This window comes from Humulus lupulus, chromosome X, assembly GCF_963169125.1.
Source record: "Humulus lupulus chromosome X, drHumLupu1.1, whole genome shotgun sequence".
NCBI classification, from domain to species: Eukaryota; Viridiplantae; Streptophyta; class Magnoliopsida; order Rosales; family Cannabaceae; genus Humulus; species Humulus lupulus.
This window is the reverse complement of record NC_084802.1, coordinates 48,256,813-48,257,771: the sequence shown is the minus strand read 5'-3', so window position 1 is coordinate 48,257,771 and position 959 is coordinate 48,256,813. Positions and strand designations below refer to the sequence as shown.

The 959-nt window shown below is 39.9% G+C and overlaps 1 non-coding gene across 1 annotated transcript; it reads left to right on the top strand.

Moving 5' to 3' along the window:
* The first annotated feature begins 646 nt into the window (after positions 1-646).
* LOC133807460 (small nucleolar RNA R71) lies at positions 647-753 on the top strand. The gene has a single exon (XR_009879375.1). It is a non-coding gene; the product is annotated as a small nucleolar RNA R71 (small nucleolar RNA).
* The last annotated feature ends 206 nt before the right edge of the window (positions 754-959 follow it).

The window sequence follows — 959 nt, the reverse complement described above, 5'->3', positions numbered from 1 at the left end:
GCATACTTGTAGCAATTGCATTGATTAAATATTTAGTAGAGGGTTTTGTACTCGGTGGTTGAGCAGCTTGTGGTGCTTGCATAGTTCTAGGTGCATAGTTTTGTTGAGATCATTGTTGAAGAGAAAAACCAAGTGCTCTCAACGGTGTAGACTGTGGAGCAGCTTTTTGGTTATTCCCATAACGAAGATTTGGATGATCACGCCAGCCAAGATTATAAGTTTGTGAAAAAGGTTCATAGTACATCTAGCGTAATTAACCTGGGAAATTACCTACAACATTAACACCCTCAGTCTCTCCCTCAAATAGAGTAGGGCAAGTATTAGTAGTGTGCCACAAAACCTGACATATTCCACATGGCCGCACCTGTTGGCCTAAAGCAAGTGGTTGTACCACTGCAGTTAATTGAGCCAATTGATGACCAAGGTGGTTCTCGTTTGAATTGCTCACCTCATTAATTGACGTTGGTGGTGTATTAGGATCTTGGCGAATGCCAAACTGTTGCGAGTTGACAACCATATTAGAAATCAAGCTCCTGGTGTAGCAGGAGTCTTATCAACTAGTGCACCCTCATTGGCTGCATCAATCATACTCTTATCGAGTGATTGTAATCCTTCATAAAAGTACTGGATTAGGAGTTGTTCACTTATCTGATGATGACGACAACTAGCACACAACCACCTGAACCTCTCCCAATACTCATATAGTCATTCCCCTGAATATTACCTTATACTACATATCTCTTTTCTAATGCTTCCAACTTTAGATGCTGGAAAATATCGTTCCAAGAACATAGTCTTCATACCATTCCAAGTCTCAACGGTACCAGGTGGAAGATGTTGACGGTGAGAACTCGTCAACTAAGTTAGATCAAGAACTTTTGGAGTTATAAAATAAGTGAACTTTAAACTCACTAAACTTTAGGCAAACTTCCTTACCATTTCAAGACATCAAATGTAAA